This window comes from Gossypium hirsutum, chromosome D13 (genome assembly GCF_007990345.1).
Source record: "Gossypium hirsutum isolate 1008001.06 chromosome D13, Gossypium_hirsutum_v2.1, whole genome shotgun sequence".
Classification (NCBI taxonomy): Eukaryota; Viridiplantae; Streptophyta; class Magnoliopsida; order Malvales; family Malvaceae; genus Gossypium; species Gossypium hirsutum.
The window spans coordinates 51,051,243-51,058,707 of record NC_053449.1 but is presented as its reverse complement, the minus strand read 5'-3'; the positions used below and the strand labels follow the sequence as shown (position 1 = coordinate 51,058,707).

Genomic DNA, 7,465 nt, shown 5'->3' with positions numbered 1-7,465 from the left:
GGCCACATTTCTCACCCAATTTCTCTTCCACCTTCATTGACACTTTAACACATTCACAAACTAATACAAAACATTCAAATCAAGCCAAAACTAGATCATATACATGACATATCAATACATATGTTTAACTATCCAATTTACTAAAATAACCATACATACATATTGGCATATTTTACCATTTATAACATCACAAACCAATCACTAACATGTATATATGATTTTCTACATTCATCCATTTCAAATACACATCAAACATATTAAGGTCATTTTTACAAATCAAAACATACCATTTACAAGCCATACAAATGGCTAGTTTTTAACCAAACACATACATATATACATGCCATCATTGGCCAAATTTAGCCTATACATGCCATTATAACCAAAAGTAATTTAATATTTATACCAAAATGAGCTGAAGGATAGTGTGATGATGCTCCGACCAGCTTCCAACCAATTCGAGCCTCCGAATTACTATAAAACAGGAAAAATAAAATAGAGTAAGTTTTTAAGCTTAGTAAGTTCGTATAACAAGAAATTACCATTCTTTTACATCTAATGTAAGCATACAAAATACATCCAAAGAAATTTGGCTAATAGCCTAAACACATACTTCATCAAACATGTTAGTCGTTTATTTCACATGAATATCAAGAAACATGTATGAGTTCATCAAATATCAAATTTCCATTTATTTCGTGTATATACGGATAATGATTCATTTCGAATTCATATATTTTCTTATGTTAGGATTTTGCCCATTGAATTATTTAAAATGTTGATGGATACACAGGTAGTACACACAAGGTGTACATAACTATAACCAGTCAATTCATATACAAGAATGCTCATACAAACATGTAAACATGAAGCTCTTTCGAGCCATATAACGGGAAGCTCATCCGAGCCATAATCGAAAAGTTCAAGCGAGCTAATATCGAGAAACTTCAGAGAGCCAATTAATTGGGAAGATCATGAAAGAGCCTTTAATCGGAAAGCTCCAAAGAGCCATATATCGGGAGGCTCATAAAAGTTGCAGTGTGTACACAACACATGCAGGATCACAACCAATCAGGATGCTTCGAAGAGCTATTAATAGAAAGCTCGCAAGAACCACTTAACGGGAAGCTCATGAGAGCTAATAAAGGGACATTCTTTCAAGTTGTGGTGTGTGCACAACACATGCCGGACCACAACTAATACGGGAACCCTGTATCCATCAAATTTCATTTATTCAAACAGGACTTAATACTTGTCGGTCATCGTCAGATATGTGATTACTTTTATATACAGAGAAATAACACAGTCACATACATATTATTCAATTTAACATTTAAACATACAATTTAATTATATGAACTTACCTTGACAAGTGTTCGTGTACGCAAAATCTACTAATCTGACACTTTTTCTTTTCCTCGATCTAACTCTGTATTTGGTCTATCCAGATTTATATGAATGAATTTAACATCAATTTAATACAATTCATACTCAATTCAATCCAATACACATCTTTGGAAAAATTATCATTTTGCCCCTATACTTTTAATTAATTATAATTTCGTCCCTAAGCTCAAAAAATGAAATTCATAAAATTTAATCCTTATTACAAGCCTAGAAAATTTATATATATCAATAGTAGCCCATTAATTCCATAAATTCATAATTTTTCATGAATTTAACATCTTTTCAATTTAATCCCTAAATCACGATTTCATCAAAATTCTTTAACAAAATACTTTTAAATACCCAACAACATCTCAAAACCATCATATAATAACTAAAATAATATAAACTCATCAATGGTAACTTCCAAAACTTTCAATAAAATCAAAAACTAAGGTAAAGGTTACTTGGACCTAATTGTAACAATCTCAAAAACATAAAAATTTCAAGAAACGGGTAAAGATTTGACTCACATGAAGCAAAAATTGAAGAACCAGATTAAACCCTCTCTCCCATGGTTGTTCTTGGTCAAATTTGTTGGTAAAAATGTCTAGAAACCTTTAATTTTCAATTTGTTTCATTTTAATTTGGCAAAACTTACACTTTTACCATTAATTGGTTTTTATTTATTAATTTTGCCGCCTCATCCACTTAATTTAGGCATATTTATGCCTTAAGTTATTCTGTATTTATTATTTAACCTATTTAACCACTTAATTATCATAATTAGCAAGTTTTGCACTTTTTTCAAGTTAGTCCTTTTTAACAAATTAGACATGTAATCGGTAAAATTTCTTAACGAGATTTTCATAAGACATTTCTATCATACCATAGACTATAAAATAATAGTAAAATAAATTTTCTTCTGACCTCAAATTTGTGGTCCCGAAACCACTGTTTTGATTTTATTGAAAACGGGTTGTTACATTGGTAGTTTAGCATAATACTTGGTATGTGCTTAACTTTATATTTGGTAACTTTAGAAGTTGAAAGTTAGTTTAAATATAGTAAATGTGATATGAAAGAAAGTCTTGAATGTTTGATGTGTTGTTAATGTATTTAAACATATAAAATGTGGTACCAATGAGGGTACACTTGTTAGGCATATTAGGTGATGAATTTGGTATATTTTGGGCATGTTTATTCGTATTTTGAATAGGTTAAATGATTGGTAATTGAGTTTCTTAGTTCCCAAGTAAGTAGGAAATGGTAAACTTGAGTTTTAAGGTACTTTTGGGTGCACACTGCCTGGTCACACGAGTTTGTGTCGCACACGAGCAATACACATGGGCATGTGTCACATATGGATGTGTGACCCCAAGTTAGAGAGTCACACAGCCTGGCCACACAGGTGTGTGACCCTAAAATCAAAATTTTTGTAATTATTTTCTAAATTTTTAGAATTGTTTCAAATTAGTCCCTGCCTATTTTTAAACTACTTTTAAGGTCCTGTAGACTCGAAATAGGGGCTATAAGAGTAATTTTTATTCTATATTGGGGTGGATCAACAAACATAAATTAAGTGCATTCCATTAACATCATCGAAGATAAATTAAAAAGATAATCGTAGACGAACTACGGATCAATACTCTGATGCTAATAATTGGAATAGTCTTGTATGTATCTGAATTCTGACATTCAATAAGGGATAAAATAGTGATAAGAATGTAGACAGTGGAAGACTAAGTTTAGCAATGTATAAATAGTGATAAGAGTGTAGACAGTAGAAGACCAAGTTTAGCATTGTATAGCCTAGATCATTATTCGATTGTATAATATTCTAGTATGATATGATCTGATTGTTTGTGACTTGCCTCTGTATATTATATTGCTAATGGCTAGTATATATATGTGTAATTATGACTGATTAATTGTATGACATGTTAGTAATACCCGTGACCCTAATCCGACGGCAGAGAGAGGTTAGGGGTGTCACACGTAGTCTCAAAGGTGTTCGTATAAATCGGTATGCTTCGCTTATCACCCACCTGCTATTTGCGGATGATAGTCTCATATTTGGAGAGGCAACATTAGAAGGAGCTCGTCTTCTAAAGGAGATTCTAGACACATATGCTAGCAGTTTAGGCCAGCTAATAAACTATGACAAATCGGGTACGTTTTTCAACGCCAATGTGAATCAAGAAAATAAAACAAATGTGTGTAGAACTTTGGGGGTTAATTCAAGCATCAATCCCAAAAGATATCTAGGCCTTCCTTTAATTGTTGGTAGAAATAAAATGGTAGCGTTTAAAGATCTGAAAGAGAAGATGATTAAACGGGTGTTAAGTTGGAGTTCACGAATGTCGTCTATCGGGGGTAAGGAAGTTCTAATTAAAGCAGTTTTGCAAGTTATTCCTATGTATGCAATGTCTTGCTTTCTATAGCCTAGTTCTTTTTGCAAGGAATCAGAAGCAGTGATTGCTAGGTTCAGATGGCAGAAAAAAGCTAGCAAGGCTAGTTAACATTGGTGCTCGTGGAAAGATCTTTATGTGCCAAAGAATGATGGAGGGATAGGCTTTAAGGATATATCAAAATTCAACATTGCATTATTAGCGAAGCAAGGATAGAGATTGATGGAAAATCCTACCTTTTTAACGGCAAGACTAATTTGTACAAAGTATTATCGGGATTCAAATTTTCTTGAGGCTTCACTGGGTTCAAACCCGTCTCTAATATGACGCAGTATTTGGTGCTCTAAATCCCTGTTATAATCGGGCCTTCAATGGAGGATTGGATCAGGAGTTTCTATTTTAATTTGGTAGGACTACTGGTTACTAGGGGATTGAAACAAAAGGATCATCACAACTTCAGTGGTAGAGTTGAATCGGATTAGTGACTTGTGATTACCAGGGTCCAAATCATGGAATAATGATTTAATTTGTGGGATTTTTAATGATGAGAAAGCGCGGCGAATTGTAAGTATTCCTATTCCTCTAAATGATCAACATGATAAGTTGATTCGGTTTCACGAAAAATCATGGATTTATTCAATCAAGAGTGGCTACATAACCCTCATTGAGTCTCAAAACGTTGAAGTGTTGGAGTGAAAGTTGTATAAATAGATTTGGAGCTTACAATGTCTAGCAAAAATCAAGATTTTGGTGTGGAAATTTGTTTAAAATTTTGTTCCAAATTTTGAGAATTTGCCCTTCCAAAAATTATAATCGATAATCGTTGTTTACGTTGTCGTGATTACAATGAATCTAATATCCATTTAGCTCATGATTGTTCTTTAGCTAAACAAGTGTGGATGAAATTAAACTATCAATGGTCAATTTTAGTTGCAAATTTCAATTTTAATGAGTGGTTAAATTGGCTCTCTGAAAATCCAGCCAGTAGCAGCAGAGAAGAAATTGCAATATTAATTTGGACTATTTGGTACTTTCGTAACAAACTTGCACATGAGAAACTAACACAGAGTGCGGACAAAGTAGTTACCTTCATCAGGGGTTTCGGTATGGAATATCGAGAGCTGTCATCGAATCTTCAACATCCCAGACCTAGGGATATGATCTACTGGAACCCCCTTCATCGGGTTGGGTAAAAGTAAACATTGATGCTTGTTTCCTGGCTACAAGACAAAAGACAGTATCGGGTTTTATCATCAGAAATGAAGAGGGTGACATCATGGGTTCAAATTTTTTAGTCCATCACCTCGTAGGGTCTGTGGCTTTGGCTGAAGCAACCGCTCTGTTACACAGCGTCCAGTTTGCGTCGGAGATGGGCTTCAGATATGTTATCTTTAAAAGTGACTCAAGACTAGTTATCAACAACATCAATACAAACTAGGAAGACTACTCAGAAACTCGACCGCTTACCTGTGATTTGAAAGCTCGGGCAAAGAGGTTCTTGGCGTGTCATTTTCAATTCGTCGCGCTTGAGGGCAACTCCGTGGCGCATGCAATGGCGAGGAAGGTATGCAGAGGCTAGAAGACTGTTTTTGGGTAGAGGATGCACCGGTGAAAGCTTCTAATTTAGCAATTTCTAATTGTCGCTCCCACCGACCGCCATAGTCAACAGCTTTTTCTTTTTGTTTCTGGATTGAGGACTTTACGATTTGTCTGGCAAAGCAAGCCTCAATCTCCTTCTCGACGATTTCGCTGAAGGGGAAGATTTTATCGTTGTTTGGTCTTCTCTGTGGTTTTTCTGGAACGAGTTTGTTTGGTAAAGATTCTAGAGTGTTTTTGATTTTGTGATTTATTTTACCAGATATTTTTTACTTTGTTTTGCTTTATTTCGGTTTTGTTGGTTTATTTTGTTTTGGACCAGACCTCATATGTTTTTGTTTTAGACTTGTTTGTTTTCTGGCCCATTTCTATAAAACCAAACAGATTACTTTTCAAAAAGAAATATTTATTATATGAATAGATTTTTTTTATTTTTATATAAAACGATAAAAACACTCTCAAAATAATATAATTTACTTTATAAAGTATTATATTTTAGCCATTATCCATCTAAGTTTATATCTGGTTGACTTGTGATACCAACTTAATTAAGTACTTAATATATAGTATAGATGATTTAGTGTCTAATGATATTAATTATTATAATATTAAAAGGAAAAACATAAATAACATATCTTTTGAATTTAATGAAAAATCATATTAAGTATAAAAAACTTCTTAAAGTAACAATTAAAGGGTTAGTATTTGGTACATGGGTAATATACTTTTTTTTTTTATTTCACAAGTAGCCTTAAAAAATTGACATGTGTCTATTTTTTAAAAAATATTTATTTTTTAAAATTTTACTATATTCCTAGAAAACACTTATTAGCCTCTAACCCTACTTATGGTATCTAAAAACTTCACTACTATACTAAATATTTTCATAATTAAATAGCTTTTATTAACTTATTGAGACGAAAGATATTCTAAATAAATTGTATAAAACATTAATCATATTAGTTAGAAATAAATTATAAATTAATTAATTAAGTCATTCTCTCATCACTGGTTATGATGCATGAACTTGCAAAGCCAACTTTCTAAAAGCAATTTCTTTCAAAGAAAAAAAATCATATAGATTCAATACAAAGTAGAAAGGAAAAAATCATAATTAAAATTAGATTTAATTTAAATTACAAAGAATTGAAAGGAGAAATACATTTTAACTTTCATCAAAATAAATATCGACAGTTGTGTGACTCAAATCTCGTTTGATTCGATTTGAAAAGTTCAATGGGCAACTCACTTGTTAAGAAAATAAAATAGAGAAGCAAAATAGGGGGTCTCGCAGTACAAACCATACCACACAAGTTGAATTGTATACTTCTTCTATTAGATATTGATTATAACAGGATTGTTTAGCCCTTAAATTGTGTAGTCAAAAACCTCTTGTATTGTTGTTTACACATCCACACGAAGTACTGTTTTTTACAATATTATATTATATTTTATAAATAATTTTTTTTTAAATTATAATATATTTTTAACTATTAAAGTTTACTACAAGTCTGTGTATCATAGTATAAAGTTCATTGTAATCCATCTACTATTAAAAGAAACAAATTAATCTCTATATATTTGAAAATCTTACATTATAGTCTCTGCGTGTTAACTTTACTACTATTGGAATTACAAGGCTTAACGGTGACTAACGTGACATTGAATCAAAATTAAAAAGGTAAGCAACAATTGTGAAGAATGAGTAGAGGTAAGAAATTGATTTTGCTTTACCTCCAAATTAATTTAGATTCTTTATTTTTTACATGATTGTTGTGTATAAAATTTTTTTGTACTTTGGTCTACATCAACCACAATTAAGTCATGTAATTTCATTTGTTTCCAAGATCAATAATCTTTTTAATTTGATTTAATGTCACATCGACAACTGTTAGGCCACACCATTTCATTAATGGCAAAACTAACGTGGAGGGAATAAAATATCAACTTTTTAAATATAAGATGATAAAAGAAGTAAAATGAAGTTTTTGATATGATGTAGTGAACATTAATTTATAAAATTTCATCATATATATTGAATAAAATATAAACAAAAGGTAGGTGGGTGTTCA

The 7,465-nt window shown here is 31.8% G+C and overlaps 1 long non-coding RNA gene across 1 annotated transcript; it reads right to left on the bottom strand.

Annotated features, from left to right (window-relative positions):
- Positions 1-255: 255 nt before the first annotated feature.
- Positions 256-5,673, bottom strand: LOC107918966 (uncharacterized). Its single transcript, XR_001690319.2, has 4 exons — positions 5,265-5,673; positions 5,101-5,186; positions 4,885-5,017; positions 256-474 (listed from the first exon to the last, which is right to left on the bottom strand). It is a non-coding gene; the product is annotated as an uncharacterized lncRNA (long non-coding RNA).
- Between the last annotated feature and the right edge of the window lie 1,792 nt (positions 5,674-7,465).